The 19,902-nt window shown below is 40.2% G+C and overlaps 1 pseudogene; it reads left to right on the forward strand.

Moving 5' to 3' along the window:
- Positions 1 to 16,729: 16,729 nt before the first annotated feature.
- On the forward strand, positions 16,730 to 19,096 carry LOC101594971 (annotated as a pseudogene).
- The last annotated feature ends 806 nt before the right edge of the window (positions 19,097 to 19,902 follow it).

Below are 19,902 nucleotides of genomic sequence, written 5' to 3' on the forward strand. Positions count from 1 at the left end.
TCTCCCCCAACTCCATTCCACTGAGGGCCTTCCTCAGGGGGATTATTGGTATTCACTGTCAGGTACTAAAAGTCTCGGCCATTCTCTGGGGAAGCACCATAATTTTGGCTAATACTATACATGCTGTAGCTCTTATAATACTCTACCCCTTCTTCTGCAATGCTCCCTGAGCCAGCATGTTAGAAGTCCAATTTAGTGTTGAGTTCTTGATAGCCTTTGGATTTCTGCTAAGATGATTTTTGAGGGAGCACAGTGCTGGTCACCATCTCCCTAGAGCTGGTTGTCAGGCTAGTAGTGAGAGTTGTACCTGTGTTTCCACTTCCTCTGCAATGTTTCCTGGGCCCCTGCAGATGTCATACAGGTGACTTGTCTTGTGGTAGGAAATTTGCTATCTTTTCTTCTTGTATTGATGGAACCTTGATCTCCCATTATTCTCTACCATCTGTAAAATAAAACAGGCTCTCCAACCAAAAGTTGGAGTGCCTTTGATTAAAGGCAATAAGAATAGTTATTTGAGAGACTCTTGATATAGATACCCATTCTTCTTAGCCTAAGAGCAGTGGAGGCTTCTCTATGGAGTCTATGAGTTTCCTATGCATGGGATTCTGACTTGGTTCTCAGTACCAGGTAAAAATTCTTATTTCTAGCATTGCCACATATTTTTCTAAAGGAAAGTGGCATTTTATATATCCCACAATATTAAATGAATACTGACAATATAAACATGTAACTATGTGTAGTATAAGCTACATTTACATATAATGTTTCAAGTTTAATAGAGATTGTGACATCATAATAAATTATGAGTTCTCACCCAAGCATATTTGGTCTCTATCCTGATTCAGGTTTTAAAATATTGTTATGATCCATTTAAGAAGGGCTATGCGAGTGTGTGCACATGGAATGAGTAGCCAGATCTCCCTGTTCTCCACTCCCTCATCTTAGTTCCCTGGTTCCGGTAGGTTAAGTGGCTGGCTTGAGGCAGCTTGGACCCCGCGGCCTTCCTGTGGAGGCAGGCACCTTTCTCCACCTTCCTGATTGAAGTACCCCTGGGCCCCCAGTTCCCAGATAAACCACTCTGGAGGATGCGTGCTCAGAGTGAGTAGGCCAGAGCTCCTGGTTTGCTCTCCACCTCCCAGTTTCCTGGTTTCAGTTTCCCTGGTGCTGCCTTGGGGAGGCCTGGTACCTGTATGTGGGCCGTGAAAGCAGGCCTTTTGTTCTGGTATCCTGATTGGTACTTGGGTACCCAAATTCCTATTCCCTGGAGTCAGAGTGTGCACAGACCACTGTAGGAGCTGGCCTCTTGTCCATGGCTCTACAGCTTTCAAGCTCCTGCTTCCCCAACCTTTGATGAAGAGAACTTGCAAGTGATATGAGTAGGCCAGAGCTCCCAGTTCCCCAAGTACTTTGATGTACCTGCAATCTCCACAACCTGCACATCTGGGGTTATAACCCCATCATATGCCAGTATGTTGGGCTCTGAAAGGTCCAGGAATGAGGCCTAGTGGAACTTCCTTAGCCTAGCTAAAGTTTGGCAACCTGTCTCTGGCCAGCTATGACTCAGCAAGATGCCTAGTGGCTTCTGGCCTGCTACCTCTGCGTGGCAATTGTAATTACCATTTCAATAGTCAAAGTTTACTATTGGCCCTTACCTCTTCCCCCATCCTAAAATCCCCGCCTTCATCCCCAACATGATATAGGCAACTGCTCAGAGTAATAAAGTGAGTTGTTTCTGTGAGTTCCTGCATTGAAAAGACTCCCGACTCAGTGTGTTTTTTTCTCTGGGGCCAGGAGAGGTTTCTGAGTCCTCCGACCTGTCCTTCCCTAGGCACTACCTGACCGGGAAGGAGCCCCGCATCTGGCGCCTAACGTGTGGCTCTGGGACCCCGACAGACTAGTGCACCCCATGAGAGGCAGTCGTTGAGGTGGTAATCGGTGTGTGCAGGTGAGCATACCCTCATGAGTTATGAGGCAGTCTTCATAGTGCACTAAACTTTGCTTCTATAACCTGTACTTCTTGTTGACATCTCTTTGTTCCCTTTCTCTTCCCCTTCCACTTCGGTTTGCCAGCGGCTTTTGTATTTCTAAAGGCTTGTGCTTCTCTCTCTCTCTGTTTGGGCCTGTGAAGGCAGGCCAGCTTTTTCTGCCATTATGGAACTTCCCTGGATCTGTAAGCTTCAGTAAATATTCCTTCCTCCATAACTGTACCTGGTCTGGAAGTTTATCTCAGCAAACTTAAAGCTGTCTGATGAGCTGAGATGAATCTGACCATGTGGATGTTAATCTTTTAGAACCTTTGTTTTTAAAGAAATAGACATAAACTTAATGCTTACAACTAAATGTGTCTTCTGGAGTGGTAAGCCAAATTTTATGGACTATTCAGATAAAAGTTTAAAAATATTAAGAACAGACAGCATTAAACTTCGAGGCTTGGCTTATAAACTTTCTAAGAGGAAAGAAAAACTACAGGGGACTTTGTTGGAACTGGGCTACTGGCATAAGGGCTGGCTACATCCTGCTGCCCAGGCCCCAAAAGAGTTTAATCAAGGTTAAATTTGTAATAAACTGATATGCTTAGCTACAGATATTGGATTAAAAAATTTAAGATTTGTTTTTTCTTTGTTTTGGTTTTTCGAGGTAGGATTTCACTCTAGCCCAGGCTGACCTGAAGTTCCCTATAAAGCCGCAGGGTGGTCTAAAACTCATGGTAATCCTCCTACCTCCACCTACCGAGAGCTGGGATTAAAGGCGTACACTACCACGCCCAGCTGAGACTTAAGATTTTAAGCTAAAAAAAACCTCAAACAAGTTAAAATTACAGGAACTGAGACAAATTTTAGGTTATAATGGTTCAATTTACATTGTTTTAGTCTCTCCTTGCTATGCCTTATATCAGTTAAAAATGTTTACTCTGTGCCTTTATATATTAGAAGTGTTTAACTTGTTTAATTTTACAAATCTCAATATCTTAAATTGGTCAAGACTGTGGGCACCTTTAAAATTAAACTAAGTACAATTTATAATATATGGTAGTTATAAATATATTGAGAGCAAGGGGCGGAATTTGGTAATTTAAATAGATGGCCCCCCTCCTGGAAGCTTATGCCTGAACCTCCCCGACTGGGAAATGGTGGGCAATCCACCTCCTGGGAGACTGCCACGTGGCCCCCTTGGACTGGCCCAGGTGGGGGCAAGGGAGACATCTGCCATCTTGTGGTGACTGGGCTCACTGACCTTTTCCTGTGCCTAGTGGACATTGGCACATGCCGGAAAAAAAAAAAAAAAAAAAAATCTAAACATGCCATTAGTTATATGCTTCAATGTTTTGCCACTCTTGGGCTGCCTGATCAAATTAAAACAGATAATGACCCCTACTTCATAAACAAGGCCTTTATAGATTTTCTCCAGACCTGGAAAGTCTCACATTCCACAGGCATCCCATAAAACCCCCGGGGCCAGGCTATTATTAAAAGATATAATCATGGGCTGGAGAGATGGCTTAGTGGTTAAGCGCTTGCCTGTGAAGCCTGAGGACCCAGGTTCGAGACTTGGCTCCCCAGGACACATGTTAGCCAGATGCACAAGGGGTCGCATGCTTCTGGAATTCCTTTGCAGTGGCTAAAGGCCTTGACATGCCTATTCTCTCTCCCTCTCTCTATCTGCCTCTTTCTCTGTCTGTTGCTCTCAAATAAATAAATAAAAATATATTTTTTTAAAAAATATATAATCAAACTCTCAAGTCTCAAATACAAAAACAAAAGGGGGAATCCTTACCCCCACACGACCAATGAAAAAGGGCCTTATTTACCCTAAATATTTTAATTTTTTCTAACAATTTATAATGTGTGATAGTTATAAATCTATTGGGCTCCAGGGGCGGAATGTGATAATTTAAATAAATGACCCCCAATATAGTCAATTGTTTATCTTAAGGTGTGATGGTGGGTTTCAGATTTCAATCCAAAGATATACAAAGTGTGCCTAGCAGGAGTTCCTAAAATGTTCTGTGGCTTTTGGATGTAGGCTTGTACTTTTAATGTCTAACTATCCTTCATACTCACAGCTTTAAAGTAGCTCCTGAGAAAGTTCAAACTGTACCTCCCTTTAAGATTTTGGGCTTGATCCTTACCATAGATACATACATAGATACCTGTTAGATGCTGTATATACTAGGGTTAAAAGTTAAAACTCGTTTGGAATGTCATGTAGATTTTCAATAGATTTGTGTTACTTCTAATAAATATATAATAACAACTAACAGCGTTGAGAAAATACATTTAAGAGATATTTGGCACAGCGATAATATTTCCTTAAATCTAATTCAGTTATATTCAGAGATCTTGTCTTTACAAAATAATCATCTTTTGATGCTTAATCTCTGCTTTTAAGTCTGCCTTGCCTAGATGGAATTCTCTCACTTCTTAGATAGGAAGCTTTGCTACTACAGGTGTTTGTCTTTTGCTCATTCTGTGTCTGCTGCCCATAATCGCTAAGTGCCTTTTAAGATCCTTTATGGATATCCATGCAGAAGTACATGAAATACAGCTATGGACCCAACCTTGGCTTCCTGAGACATTATCTTAAAGCCCCTACAGAAGCTGGTAGTCAAAGACAGGTAAGATTCTTTCTAGTTAGGTCAACCTAAGACAGGACATGAATGGTGGAATTCATGTGCCGATGATGGGTAAGGTCTAATTACTGTAGAGAACAACCTAAGGCAGACACAGTCTTTATACACCAAGGCCCAGAGGGTCCTGGTTCATAAAAAATAATAAATAAAAAAGGGGGAATTGTCGGGAGCCATTTTGGCTGGACTTGTATCCATAGCTCTGGGCTTTTGGCAGCAACACTTTAACAAAGCTACAGCAAGGCTTTAGCAAAATTATAGCACCTACTGTAAGCAAGAATATGTATATTCAGTGTCAAAAGCCATTTGGCTGGCTTTAATAGTCTTTTTTACTGAGAAGTAATTAAAATACAAAAACTCTATAACAGGGAGGAGTTTTTTGATAGAAATTTGTGTGAAGCTCATAAAACTTTTGTCCATGGGAAAACTTTGTAAAAAGAAAAAGACCCATTTGGGTACCAGTGAGAGACCTAAAATATTTGTCTCAAGAAGGGGACACTGACAATCACTTCTAGGGAGTGTCCCACCCCTGAAGACTATTCCTAAAATGGTCCTTCACCTTGCTAAACTAAATAACTTCCTCCCTTGTGGAGGATTGCTGGCTTTGCCTCCGATCTGGGCCTCTCCGACTAATTACAGTACAGTTGTCCATACAACCTTAAAAAACTTCTCAGCCACATCCAGCTTTTCCCAATGTTTCCTCTGGGCATTTGGGCCCCACCTTCCCCTAATAATTCCAGTATAGATGTGAGATACATTCATCCTTCCTTCTGTACTTTTAACACAACTGAGCCCAGTGCTCAATGCTGCCCGCCTTCTGGAATGTTTTATGTTTGTGGAGGCGAGATGGCCTATGACTTTCCGCCCACCAATTGGACAGGCCTTGTGCTCCAGCTGCCTTAATCCCAGATGTAGATATCACTCCTGAAAGCTAGATTCCCTGGCTAAGGTAGTCCTACAAAACAGGAGAGAACTAAGCCTACTAACATCAAAAAAGAGAGGCGTATATTTATTTTTACAGAAAAAAATGCCGCTTTTATGCCAATAAATCAGGAATCGCCCAGGACAAGATTAAGAGGCTCCAGGAAGACTTGGAGAGGAGGCAACGGGACCTCCAGGATGACCTGCTGCAGATGGGCCTACATGACTTCTTACCCCACCTTCTCCCTCTGCCTGGACCCCTCCCCCTCCTTCTCTTTCTTCTCCTTATCCTCACTGTCGGGCCTTGTGTAATTAACAAAATTACACAATTTATTCACCAGCGGCTAGAGGAAATAAAACTTCATCAGGTTGAGATATCACAGGCTGGCAACTCAGGAATTAAGTTCCTTAGATGACCCACTGCCACCTCCCCTGCCCTCCATGTGACCAATGACAGGTAAGATCCCCAGAGGAGGACAACCTAAGACAGGCCATGGAGTGGCTTCTCAGTGAGCTAAACACCTGGTACTCAATGACGGGTAAGGTCCCAGAGGGGGACAACCTAAGACAGAGTCCACTGTAACTAATGCTCTTACAAAAACAAAAGGGGGAGATGTTGGGCCCTGAAAGGCCCAGGAGTGAGGCCTAGTGGAACCTCCTGAGCCTACCTAAAGTTTGGTGACCTGTCTCTGGCCAGCTATGACTCAGAAAGATGCCTAATGGCTTCTGGCCTGCTACCTCCCCGTGGCAATTGTAATTACCATTTCAATAGTTAAAGTTTACTATTGACCCTTACCTCTTCCCCTATCCTAAAATCCCCACCTTCATTCCCAACATGATATAGGCAACTGCTCAGAGTCATGAAGCGAGTTGTTTCTGTGAGTTCCTGCATTGAAAAGACTCCCGACTCAGTGTGGTTTTTCTTCAGTGGCAAGGAGAGGTTTCTGAGTCGTCCGACATTCATCATCCCCTCAACCCCTAGGGAGGAATCAGCAGGCCTGGTTCTTCTCTCAGCACTACCTGACCGGGAAAGAGCCTGGCACCAGTACACCAATCTGGTTCACATTTAAAACAGAACACCCTTGGAAGATCCTACAAGGAACAAAAGTTGCTTGCTCCTCAGTAGAATAAAGTGTTCCCCCAAGATGGGTAGACCACAACATAAAATAGCAAACAAAACACCGAAAACTCAGAGATCTCCACCAAGAATGCCTAGTCCCACAATGGAAGCCTCCAATAAAATCATAGAGAAACTAACAGAAATTCAATCCCAAAATGAAAACACAACAACCAGTAAGACCCTGCTTAAAAGAATTGCTGAACTGGAAGCAAATCATCAAAAACAACAATCGTATCAATGGAATTGAACAGAATTGTCTCTTAGAGTGTTCAGCTTTTTACAATAGGCTTATCTTGATTGAAGTAAATATGAGAACCCTCAAAAGAGATATAAATGAATTGAAGATGAGTCAACAAATAGAAGATCTAAATAATTGATTGATTAAGCTTAATGAAGACTTGATCAAATGCAAGAATGAATTCCAGGAAGCATCGAGAAAATCAGAACTTGAACTAAAATAATAACTTAAAAAATACATGGACATAGTGCAAAATAACACAATAGAAAACAGCAGTCAAAAGGAGCTTTTAAAAACTTCTCTAGAACCTCTTACTATCAGAGTTAATCATGTGGAAGATAGAATCTCTGACCTGGAAGAAAAGACAGAGGAAATTGATCAGGAGGACAAAAATTTTGCTAAGTTCAAAAAATAAAGCAAATAGAATATGGGGGAATGAACAAACATCAGGATCATGCATATACCAGAAGGAGAGGAAATCCAGGCTAGAGGCATAGAGAACATATTCAACAAAACTATTGAAGAAAATTATCCCATTCTCTCAAAAGAGAGGCCCATCCAGCTACAAGAAGCCCATAGAACACCAAATAGACAGAACCAAAGAAGAAACTCTCTGAGGCACATCGTAGTTAAAACTCTTAGCAATGAAAATAAAGAGAGAGGGCTAAAAGCAGCAAGAGAAAATCAACTCGCAACATACAAGGCAATCCTATCAGAATTACATCAGATTACTCAATGGAAACCCTGAAAGCCAGAAAGGCCTGGAATGGAACACTTCAAAGTTTAAAAAGCAAAGGCTTCCAGTCCAAGCTACTCTGCTCAGCAAAAGTATCCCTTATAATAGATGGTGAAAGGAAAACTTTCCATGAAAAAAGCCAACTCTATGATGATACTAACACAAAGCCAAACCTACAGAGAATACTTTAGGGAATACTCCACACAGTAGAGTCAAACAACCAATCTCAAGATCCTACAAGAAAAATATTACAATTACCAAAAACAGACCAGGTTCAAAAGAGTACAAAACACAAGAAAGTACCAAAGCCCATAAAAAACCTTATCATGGCAGGGAATAATTTGAACCTCACAGTTTTAACCTTTAATAATAATGGTCTTAACTCACCCATCAAAAAAACAGAAGTTATCAGGGTGGGTCAAAAAAAAAAAAAAGAATGGACCTTTCTATCTGCTGTCTTCAAGAAACCCATATTACCCCTAAAGGTGGACACCTCCTCAGGGTGAAAGGATAGAAGATGATATTCCAAGCAAATGGAAATTTGAACACAAGCAGGTATTGCTATATTAATATCTGATAAAATAAACTTCAAACCAAAATTAATCAAAAATGGACAAAAAAGGCCATTTCTTACTCATCAGGGGAATGATCCAACATGAGAACATCACAATCATAAATTTATATGTGTGAAACACAGGTGCACCACAGTTTTTAAAACAAATCCTACTTAATAACAAAACCAAAATAAACATCAACACCGTCATAGTCAGAGACTTCAGTACTCCACTATCATAAATAGACAGACCATTGAAGCAGAAAATAAATAGGAAATAGAGCTCAGCAATACCATAGATCTACTAGACCTGATGGACATCTATAGAACTTTCCACTCCAACTCTACAGAATACACATTCTTCTCAGCAGCCCATGGAACCTTCTCCAAAGTAGACCATATATTAGGCCATAAAGCATAATTCCATAAAGTCAGGAAAACTGAAGTAACTTCATGCATTATATCTGATCACAATGCTTTAAAACTAGAAATCAACAACAAGAGACTCATCAAGAACTCCACCAGCTCCTGGAGACTAAACAGCAACAATGAATGGGCTGTGGGAGAAATCAAAAAGAAGTTGTAAAATTCCTAGAATTGAATGATAATGAAAACACAGTTTACCAAAACTTATGGGATGCAGTGAAAGCAGTCCTAAATCCTTCATAACAAAAACAGAGATCCCACATTAATAAATTAACTGTCCACCTAATACATTGGAAAAACATGAAGACTACAACCCTAAGAGCTACAGATGGAAAGAAATAAGCAAGATCAGAGCAGAAATGAATGAATTGGAAACTAAGAAAACAATTTAAAAAATGGTTATAGGAAGAGATGGTTCTTTGAAAATGTAAACAAGATTGATAAACCCCTGGCTAATTTTATCAAGCAAAAAAAAAAGAAAGAAAGAAAGAAAGAAAAGTCTCAAGTTAACAAAATCAGAAATGCAAAAGGACAGTTCACAGAAGACATCAATGAAAGTGGAAAAATCATCAGGGCATACTTCCAAAACCTCTACTCCACAAAATTTGATAATCTGAAAGAAATGGATGAATTTCTAGTCACATACCACCTAGCAAAACTAAACTTAGAGCAGATTAATCTTTTAACCAAATCTATCACATCCACGGAGATTGAAAAGGTAATTAAAACCTACCCCCAGAGAAAAGTCCAGGACTGAATGGCTACCCAGCCAAATTCTATCATTGAAGAACTGAAACCTATTTTTCTTAAAATGTTTTGCATAATTGGAGACCAGGGAATCCTCCCCAACTCCTTTTATGAAACTAGCATCACTGTAATACCAATACCAGACAGAGATGCAGCAAAAAATCTGTAGGCCTATATCCTTGATGAATTTATATGCAAAGATCCTGAACAAAATCCTGTAAACTGAATCCAACAACACATCAAAAGCATTATCCACCTTGATCAAGTATGCTTAATTCCAGGGATGCAGAGATTGTTCAAAATACAGAAATCAGTCAACATAATACACCAAATAAATAAACTGAACCAGAATAACCACACCATCCCCTCAATTGATAAAGAGAAGGCCTTTGACAAAATACAACACCACTTCATGATAAAAAATCTAGAAAGAATAGGCTTGGAAGGTTTATATCTCAACACAATAAAGGCTATATATAAAGTGCCCAAATAATACATAATGGGGAAAGATGCAAGGAGTTCCCATTGAGATCAGGAATAGGACAGGGGTGCCCACTCTCACCACTGCTCTTCAATATAGTACTAGAAGTCCTAGCCCAAGAAAGAATACTGGAGAAAGAAATAAAAGAGATGCAAACTGGAAAGGAAGAAGTCAAGTTCGTCCTGTTTGCAGATGACAAGATCCTATACATAAGTGACCCAAAAGTCTCCATCTCAAAACTTCTAAAGGTGATTAATTCCTTCAGTAAAGTGGCAGGATACAAAATCAATGCATAAAAATCAGTAGCCTTTCTATAGAAAAGGGACAAATATACAAAGAAAGACTCAGTGAGACTGTCCCATTTTCAATAGCAACACAAAAAATTAAGTACCTTGGAATAACAGTAACACAGGATGTGAAAGAGCTATATAATGAAAACATTTAAAAACTAAAGAAAGAAATCAAGGAGGACTTGAGAAGGTGGAAAGACCTATGTTTCTGGATAGGTAGAATTAATATTGTGAAAATGGCTATTCTAACAAAAGCAATATACAGATTTAATGTATTACCAATAAAAATTCCAGCATCATTCTCCACAGAGATAGGAAAAATGATCTCAAAATTCATATGGAATGGCAGCAGGCCTTGGATATCCAAATATATCCTCAGCAAAACAAACACATGTGGAGGTATCACTATTCTGATCTAAATCTATATTACAAAGCCATAGTAACAAAACAACAACAATAACAACAACAACAACAACAAAAAAACAAAAAACAAAAAAACAGCATGGTACTGCCATAAGAACAGAAATCTAGGACAATGGGACAGAATTGAAGACTTGGAACTTAGGCCAAATGACTAAAGATACTTGATCTTAGACAAAGATGCCAATAATGTAGACTGGAAAAAAACACAGCATCTTCAACAAATGGTATTGGACAAAGTGCAGGACCATATGTGGAAAAATGAAACCAGACCCACTCATCTCTCCATACACAAAAGTCAAATCCAAATGGATTAAAGACCTCAATGTAAGACCTGAAACTTTTCTCCTACTGGAAGAAAAAGTAGGAGTCAATCTGCATGATATAGGAATGGGGAAAGACTTACTGAACAGAACCCTAGTAGCCCTTGCAAATTAAATAGTCACTCAACAAATGGAATATTATGAAGCTAAAAAGTTTTTACACAGATAAGTATACCATAAGCAGTGCCAACAAATTACCCTCTGGATGGGAGAAAATCTTTGCTAGCTATACCACTGACAGAAGCCTAATATCTAGAATCTACAAAGTACTCAAAAAAACTAAACAATAAAAAGAAAGTCAAACAACCCACTTCAAAATGGGGCAGAGAACTGAATAGGGAGTTCTCAGAGGAAGAATTACAAATGGTTAACACACACTTAAAAACATGTTCAGCATCCTTAGCCATTATGGAAATGCAAATTAAAACAACCATGAGATTCCATCTTACTTCAGTAAGGGTGAACATCATTAAAAAAATCTAACAATGACAAATGTTGGCAAAGATGGGGGAAAAGAAGAACCCTCATCGACTATTGGTGGGAATGCAAACTTGTACAACCACTATAGAAAGCAAGTTGGAGATTCCTGGAAAGGATGAACATAGAGCTACCAACAGACCCAGTTATTCCCTTACTTGGAATTTATTCCTCAAATGGTCCATGCATCAATACAGAGCTACTTGATCAACCATGTTTTAGCGGCTCAACTCATTATAGCTAAGAACAGGAATCAGCTCAGATGCCAATCATTGGATGAATGTATAATTAAATTGTGGTGAATTTACACAGTGGAATTCTACTCAGCATTAAGAATAAATGATATAATGAAATTTGTAGAAAAATTGACAGACTTGGAATAGATCATACTCAGCAAACTCACAAAATCCACATGGTGTCACTTGTCTGAGGTTCCTAATCTGAACTTGGCTAGAGTTGCTTACATGCCCGATAGGCAACTCAAGGTCTAGACAATAGAGATGGATGTGTTGGGGGGCAGGAGAGAAAGGAGAGGGAAAACAAACATAGAATTGAAACAAAATGAGTTGATAGCATAGAAACCTTTATCTTTGGAGATAGCCTAAAAGATATAACCCTCAAGAGAAGTAAGTGGGGAGCACCTGAAAAGTAGGGCTCTGGTGAGGGCTGGATGAAGCCTAAGCTTAAAATAAAATAATTTTTTTCTGTCTCTGGCCTGTAACCCCTAGCAACCAAAGATTGAGCTATTGATCTGAGAGACCTACAAATTCTCCAAATCAAGACATCATTTTGTCAAAGCCCTTGATTACCCACCTATTGCTAAAGACACCATTTATTGCTGACACAGAGCACGCAGAGACTTGTCCGGAGTTCAGAAGAAAGCCGGTCCTCAATTAACCTATCTGGTGCTGGAAAGTGCTACATGAGCTACTGGAGGAAAATGCCCAACAAAGATCTGAGTAACCCAAGGTCTAAGGTACTAAGAAGCAACACCCTGGCAGGAAGTACATGCCAGTGCAATAGTGGCACACAGCCTTAGTGGGTAACCAATAGCTTTCTGATTGGCTAAGAGATCTGCTCAATGTAAAGGAATTCATATCTGGAATTGGGAATCAGATTAGAATCCTATGGAGACAAAGATTATATTCTCCAGTATCAAGCTGTCACTAGTCTTTGGCTAAAAAGAAGGGTTACATACATCAAATTCTCCTTAAGTTAATAATGCTTAACCCATTTAAACTATGCTGACTTTCCATTGGAGAATCTGTTCTTCATTTTCAGAAGCTAGCGAGAGTGGAGGAGATAAAATACCCCTAGTACTTCAGCCAAGCCACAGCTGAAACCACAGAGGAATTGGGGAGATGAGCAAGAGTGCTGCTTCCATGCTGAACCTCATAATCAGTGCCAGGGTATAGGAGGTAGACCCTGAGGATACTCAACACCTACCAAAACACAGATTCAGATTTTCCTAAGAGCTCATCACTGAAGTAGACTTAAAACTCTCCCACCACGGTTCAAGCAATTTTGGGGAAGAGGGGGTGGAAAGATTCTAAGAGCCACAGAGTGAGACATCATGCTCAGAGGCATTCCCTTCCCCCCAAAATAATTGACAGCTGCTCCCACAATACATAAACCACAACCCCATGGGTAATACCTGCAACCACACTGAGGAGTAACACAAATGGTATGGAGACAGGGAGAAGAAAAAGAGGGTACTAACACATGATGTATCCATATGAAACATCTTGTTAATAATAATAATAGTAGTAGTAATAATAATATAAAGAAGGACTATGAATATGTGAGTCTTAAAAAGAAAACTTTATGGTTTTAAAAAGTGGATACATGGCCTGTTTCAATCACTCTTTCATCCTTGAATGTACTGAGTCATGTCTGCAAGCCATTAGTGTTATGTGCAGAGGACCCAAGTGTCCTGCCTTCTCATCAGAGCCATCATAGATGCTTTGGTCTAACAGACATATGTCATCCCAGCTGTTTGGATTGCTCTCACCAGTGGGGTGTCTGCCAAAGTGCCATGTTCCTAACTTCCAGGGCTTGAAATTGGGAGCAGGAGCATGGGAAGACAACAAAATAGGGAGGGAGCTCCCAAGGATCCCATGGAGTGAAGGACTGTAGCTGACACCAAGTCGCACTGCCAGGCCCGCAGCACAGACCAGGATTTCCTCAGGCTCCCCCAGCTCTGTTAGGAAAGGCTTATGCGTCTCCCTCTGCCCTACAAGATACAAGGCTTGTTAAAATTACATCACTTTTTCTGGAAAAGTAGAATGTCATCACTATTGCATGTTTCAATTTTTGGCTCATTCAGTGTGCATTTTTACCTTTTGTAAATGAGAACTTCTCATCAACTTGGTTAACAGTCTGACACTCCGATTTTGGTGATGAGCTGATGATTTGTACAGTAAATACTGTATTTTTAAGAGGTGAAGCTGGGGCTAGAGAGATTGCTTAGTGGTTAAGGCACTTGGCTGCAAAGCCTAACGATCCATGTTTGACTCTCCAGATCCTTCATAAGCCAGACAAATCAGGTGACACAAGCACATGAAGTTGCACATGTGCACAAGGAGGCACACATGTCTGGAGTTTCATTGTAGTGCCTGGAGGCCGCCCTGGCATGCCAATTCCTCTCTCTTTCTGTCTCTGCGATTCTCTCTCATTAAGTAAAAAAGAAAGATGAAGCTGATTAGCTTGTTTGGGTGGCATAGGCCTTTAATCTCAGCTACTCAGGCGGCTGAGCAAAAGGATCACGTGTTCAAAGTCTGCTTGTGTTGCAGAATGAATTCAAGGCCAGCCTGGGCAATTTAGTGACATACTGACTCAAAATAAGAGATTGCTTAGTGGTTAAGGCACTTGCCTGCATAAGTCTAAGGACCCAGATTCAATTTCCCAGTACCCATATAAGCCAAAGGAACAAAGACTCACATGCATCTGGACTTTGTTTGCAATGGCTAAAGGCATTGGCACAACCAATCTCTCTCTTTCTTTCTCTATCTGCCTCTTTTTTGTAAATAAACAAATAAATAAATAAATATACATTTAAAATGGCTGGAGAGATGGCTTAGCTTTTAAGGCTCTTGCCTGTGAAGCCTAAGAACCTATGTTTAACTCTCCAGATCCCACATAAGCCAGAAGCACAAGATGATACAAGCACATGATTGCATATGTGCACAAGGTGGCCCACATGTCTGGAGGTCAGTTGCAGTAGAGGCCATGACATGACAATTCTCAATTCTCTCTCACACTTGCTCTTTTTTTTTCTTTCTCATTAAAATATATATATATATTTAAAGAAGCAAAAGAGGGTGGGAAATGTAACTCATTGGCAGAGCACTTACCTAGCATGAGCTATGGCCCTAAATTTAATCCCCAGTACAGTCAAAAGAAAAAAAAATTATCTTAATGAGATTTACATTCTAAGATATAACAGAAATACTTTTCTATTGTGGTGATACAATTGCCTTTGAGTCACCCATGCTCCTGCAAACAACTTCTCACCTGTGCTCTGTGAATAACCACAATAAATCCATTTGTTCACCAAAATTGGGTTTGGGAATCTGGGGAGATGACTCAGCTATTAAAGTCATTTGTTTGTAAAGCCTGTGGGCCCAAATTCAATTCCCCAGTACCAAAGTAAAGCTGGATGCACAAAGTGGTGCCTGAGTCTGGAGTTCATTTGCAGAAGCAAGAAGCTCTGCTACACCTATATTCATGTCTCTCTCCTCCTCCTCCTCTCTTTTCTTTCTCTCTAAATAAATCAACAAAAGTATAAAAAAAGAAAACAGTTTTTGTTTAATGTAATTGTTACTTTGATCTGTTGTCTACACACTATTTTGGGTGAATCTATTTGTTTGCGTAGCCCCTAGGGGGAAAAATTGCTCAACACTTGGCACCCAAAGTGGGTTATCTTTGTTTCTATATCTAATCTGTCTGTTGAATCTGTTTGCATTTTTTCAGTAGCTATTTGGAATCTACTTCTCTGTCATCTTTGCCACCATCTGTCTCTTTTCCACTGGTCTGCTCTCTGGAGACCCTGAGTACACAGCCATAGTGAAGAGTGTGGAGGAGTTCACCACAACTCAGAGCAATGACTCTTTATTTTGGGAAGAGACTAATCAACCATTCTCTGCTATAGCTCTATGAATATTAATGGGGCTCTTTGGTACCCATTTATAAATAGTTAATTAAATATTAGAAGAGATAGATATGAAAGTACAATACAAAACCTATGATTAATTTACAAAAATATTATGTAGTCCTTTCCTTGACTACATGCTCTGACTTGACTTGTATGTATCATGTAGAATGACCAAGTAGAAAAGCAGGGAATATTTTTCAGGTTGCATTTGTTTTCTTTATTGGGAATAAAAAAATCTGTAGATAAATCATTATAAACACATAAATGAAGCCTTTTTCTAGTATTCACCACTTGCCCCTATACCTTTCCCTGCTTAATGCATTGGGTTTGAGTTTTAATATTCTCATTTCATTCAAGTGCAGAGTTTTAATTTAAGGTTTTGTAGACCATTTGAGACATTTCCAATATAGCTATATGTTAGAATCTCATGAATAAAATTTGGAATTATTGAGCATTAATATGATATTTGTGAAGCAGGATTTGCAGATGAGATGAAGCAGAGGAGGCAGCTGGAATTCACAGAGGCTGCTGTTGGGGCTGTGACGGTCCAGGAAAATGAGCCTCACCCACCCAGCCTCTTCAAGTTGACGTGCATATCATAAGAGGTGAAGTATTTCCCAATATGAGGAGAGCTCCCCACCTTGTAGTATCCTGTATTTGTTTCCCCTCCATCTTTCCAAACTAACCCTGCCTATTCAAGTAACAAAATTGTCTGTATTCTTTGTCACTGGAAGTAGAGTCGAGGATGATTATCTGCTGTGAAACCACTCCCAGGCTTGCTCTGGACCTCAGCACAGATGCATCTATGTGAGTTCACCATCCTGCCGAATGCTCATCCCTGTGGTGGTTGCAGAGTTGCCCCTGGAGTTCTCCATATTGTTCGTTTGGCTTTCTGAAGTACCTTGATGCTATCCTGTGGGATGAAAAAGCAGGAAGACATTTATCTCCACATGGGACAAAACTGCCTGATGTTCGCTGCTGTGGAAAGAGGAGGCTCACTCCTCCCTACCTGTGGCTTGGGATCTTCCTGTTCCTATTGCCTTATGAGAACTCTCTGAGTTGATGGTTATTTTTTAAATTACCAAAGTGATTCATTTTGTGTCTGCTTTACATGTATTATTGATTTCTACTTTGTATGATTTAGTTTCCTCCTTGTGTTAGAGCTATCTCATACAGAGCACACGCACCATTCAGCACTGTGTACTGCAGTTGCCAACATGGACTTCGCCTGCCAGAGTTCACCTGAATCCTGTCCTAGAGAAAAAGAGGAAAATGGTTTTAAAAATAATGGTTCTCTTTAACCTGCTTACTGTCCTCTACAACTTCTGGCAATGTGTAGTTATATTTTTGAGGCTTAAGCGAATGACTGTATCCTGAGGGGGCAAAAAAAAAAAAAAAAAAAAAAAAAAAATATATATATATATATATATATATATATATATATATATATATATATATATATATATTGTGGTCTGACATTGTTGATAATCAATAGTGTGAGACACAGAGAAACACAATGGAGGAAGTCCAAATGCTGGAAGGTGTATAGCTCCATTAACCATGACTTGACTCTGGAGTTATTGGATAGTGAGATGAAAGCTTTTAGGATGACTTTTGAAATTAACAAAATATGTCATTCAGTGTTTTAAATTGCCTCTAAGGCATAAAAATATTTAAATAAAAATAGTTTATATTTAAAACACTAGATCTTTCCCATATGTGTAGCTTTTCAGTTCCTGGTAGAAATGTAGAGTAAGAGTTGGAAGAGGAACAGAGAGGAGGGGTTTTCTAGCTGAGTCATTTTCATATGGCTTTACTTGAGGATCAGCTCTTCTTCAGGACCCTGGATCTAGCGACAGGGTAGAATGGGACCCAGCTCAGATAGACATGGGTTCCCTGTCTTTACTGAAAATGCTGATTTCTGTTTCTTCCTTCAGACTTAGCTGCTGCCATCAAAAAGAAAGCACCATCCACAGGTGCTTTCAAAACTAAAAATGTAAAGCAAATCACTGTTTCTTATGACTGTTATGCAGAATTTTTCAAGGTCCAAATAAAACCTAGAATCATTGTGGGTGACATTTATCTTTAAAGGGATTTCTTAAAGAGTATGATAATTTTTGCAAAATAAGTGAAACAATGAGTATTCAATATTATGGTAAGATGTAAAATATGTGCATAAAATTAAACAAGCTTAATTCCACAAACATTCATGGGAATTGGAGATTGAAACAGAACTATTAACACTTAGGATCAGTGATTATAAACAGTTGTATGTTTTGATAATGTTTTATCTTTTGCCTTTTTTTTTCAACAATGTTGCTTGTTTCTGCCTCTTCTTTCTCTTCGCTCTTCTGTATATGTATTCGTTTTTGGCTTAGCATGTGAAATGAAAATACTGATTATTTATTAAATTTACAAATAAAGGCCAGCGCTCCTGGCTCCGCTGCCATGCTGCCAGTCGCATCCCGCTGGCCACCGTCATGGACCCACAGCAGCTGCCGCTCAAGCCACTCAGCGCAGAGGACAGGGGAGCCCTCCCCCAACAGCCAGCAGCACCCTGAGGAGGATCTTCCAGGAGCCCGGAGAACTGCAGGAAAGTAAAGCCCCCACCTCTAGCATTGAAGAATAACCATTATTGCGAGAAAAGCCCCTCCGCTTTGTTATCTTTCCTATGCAATAGCATGATATCTGGCAGATGTACAAGAAAGCCAGGGCCTCCTTCTGGACAGCTGAGGTGGTAGATCTTTCCAAGGACGTTCAGCACTGGGAAGCCCTGAAGCCTGAAGAAAAAGATACTTTATATCTCTCGTTCTGGCTTTCTTTGCTGCCAGTGATGGTATAGTAAATGAAAACATGGTGGAGCGATTTAGCCAAGAAGTTCAAATTACAGAAGCCCGCTGTTTCTATGGGTCCCAAATTGCCATGGATAACATACATTCTGGGATGTACAGTCTCCTTATTGACATTTACACAAAAGATGTCAAAGAAAGGGACTTCCTCTTCAATGCCATTGAAAGGATGCCTTGTATGAAGAAGGCAGACGTGACCCTGTGTTGGATTGTGGATAAAGAGGCTACCTATGGAGAACATGTTGTAGCTTTTGCTGCTGCGAAAGAAATCTTTTCTGGTTCTTTTGCATCAATATTTTGGCTCAAGAAACAGGGACTGATGCCTGGCCTCACATTTTCCAGTGAGCTTATTAGTCGAGATGAGGGTTTACATGTGATTTTACCTGCCTGGTGTTCAAGCACCTGGTATACAAACCATTCGAGTAGTGAGTCAAGGAAATAATTGTCAATGCTGTCAGAATAGAAGAGGAGTTCCTCACAGAGGCCTTGCCTGTGAAGTTCATTGGAATGAATTGCACTTTAATGAAGCAGAACATTGAATTTGTGGCAGACAGGCTTATGCTGGAAATGGGTTTTAACAAGATTTTCAGAGTAGAAAACCCATTTGACTTCATGGAGATTATTTCACTAGAAGGAAAGACTAACTTCTCTGAGAAGAGAGTAGGTGAGCACCAGAGGATGGGACTGATGTCAAACCCAACAGAGAATTCTTTCAGCTTGGATGCTGACTGCTAAGTGAACGGAATGAAGATGGGCTCTTTATTTTTGCTGAGTTTTCCCCCCCCTGGTTAAGAAAAAACAGATACAGTTAATCTAGCTACACCATGCATTGTCACTAAAGTTCATTAACGGCTTCTGTAAAGCCGTGTAGCTACCTCAAAACCAGTCCTGTTCACTAATGCTAGTGGTGTCACCTAGAAAGAAAATGTGTAGGGCTGGAGAGATGGCTTAGCGGTTAAGCGCTTGCCTGTGAAGCCTAAGGACCCCGGTTCGAGGCTCGGTTCCCCAGGTCCCACGTTAGCCAGATGCACAAGGGGGCGCACGCGTCTGGAGTTCGTTTGCAGAGGCTGGAAGCCCTGGCGCGCCCATTCTCTCTCTGTCTCTCTCCCTCTCCCTCTATCTGTCTTTCTCTCTGTGTCTGTCACTCTCAAATAAATAAATAAAAATAAAAAATTAAAAAAAAAAAGAAAATGTGTACTTAAAACAATAGCTCCTTGGATTCTTAGAGAAGACTGTATCCTTGTTGGCTTTTGCAAGCATGCTGGCTGCCCATGACTTCACACTGGCACTCACCGGCAGTATGGGCTTCAACCTGAGGTGACTTACATCCACAAGATTGAACATTGTCACTTCAACAGGCAGTTGAAGAGATGCTAGCCTTCTTGCTTCAAAGCAAGCTTTAAAGTTTATTTAACTAGTTTTGTAAGTAAAACTAGCACTTTGCACACAAACACTATGCTGTCAGGGGGAAATCCTGATTTATTATTATCTTCACCAAGTACCTAGTATTCTGTTTACCATTGGTGGTAGCCCATTCAAAA

This window comes from Jaculus jaculus, chromosome 12, assembly GCF_020740685.1.
Source record: "Jaculus jaculus isolate mJacJac1 chromosome 12, mJacJac1.mat.Y.cur, whole genome shotgun sequence".
In the NCBI taxonomy this organism is placed as follows: domain Eukaryota; kingdom Metazoa; phylum Chordata; class Mammalia; order Rodentia; family Dipodidae; genus Jaculus; species Jaculus jaculus.